Below are 1,315 nucleotides of genomic sequence, written 5' to 3' on the forward strand. Positions count from 1 at the left end.
AAAGCAAGGATTGGAACAGCAGGAGCAATCGGAGCAGAAAGGAGTTGAATTGGAGCAGAAAAGCTGATTTTAGACCCAGGAGCACATGCTCCCGATTTCCGAGCACATGCTCCCAACTCTACGGTTTCATGACGACACGTGGCAAGCATCTAGGCGCCGATTCCCTGCCTAATTCCCCTTATTTTAGGAAATCCTTTGTGAGAAAAAGAGGGAGGAGATCGATTTTTAATAGGGAGATTTGAATTTGGATTCTTTCCTTATTTTTCTCTACTTGTATGCTATTTAACCTAGGGTTTTTAGGAGAGAATATATACTTTTCTTTTTGTTTTTTTTGAGCGACGTTTTTGTGAGGGAGAGGAAGAGCGGCTACGTTAGAGAAGCGATTCTGAACCCTTGTGATTTATATATTTTTATGCTATTGAATTTCTCATCTATGTTGGCTATTCAATTCTCTATGTCNCTAGGTACGCGTTCCTAGGTCCTAACTCTACATACCCCGTGATAGTCAATTCTGAACTAAACAATGTAGAGACCGCTTTACTCCTTTGTGAACTTAGGANTGGTTTCATGGGTTAGCAACAGGACACAAATAGGGCTTTATATAATCGATTATCTTCATTATTGTTAGACTTAATGCTTAGGTTGATTTGATCACCCAATCTATGATTCTAGGTTTATCTATTCATCAAAAGTGTAATAGGTTGCTAGAAAAGACATTAGTGGGCAAATTATCCTAGACCTGCGAAAGTTGATGTGTAGGTGATTTGTGAACTNGGAGATAATGAAACTTCTAGATGCGGGTGTAATTTATGCTATTTTTGATAGTTCCTGGATTAGTCCAGTTCATGTAGTCCCTAAGAAAGGTGGAATTACAGTGGTTAAGAATGATAAGGATGAGTTGATTCCTACTAGGACAGTTACGGGACATCGCATGTGCATAGACTATAGAAAACTTAATGCTGCGACCCGTAAGGATCATTTTCCTTTGCCGTTTATTGATCAAATGCTTGAGAGATTGGCTAACCATCCTTACTACTGTTTCTTAGATGGCTATTCAGGTTTCTTTCAGATCCCAATCCATCCCGACGATCAAGAGAAGACCACATTCACATGTCCTTACGGCACCTTTGCTTACCGCAGAATGCCGTTTGGCTTGTGCAATGCACCAGCGACCTTCCAACGATGCATGATGTCCATTTTCACTGACCTGATTGAGGATATAATGGAAGTTTTCATGGACGATTTCTCCGTCTATGGGAGCTCCTTTTCCGTTTGTTTGTCTAATTTGTGCAGGGTGTTGCAGCGGTGTGAAGAC

This window comes from Camelina sativa, chromosome 7 (assembly GCF_000633955.1).
Source record: "Camelina sativa cultivar DH55 chromosome 7, Cs, whole genome shotgun sequence".
In the NCBI taxonomy this organism is placed as follows: domain Eukaryota; kingdom Viridiplantae; phylum Streptophyta; class Magnoliopsida; order Brassicales; family Brassicaceae; genus Camelina; species Camelina sativa.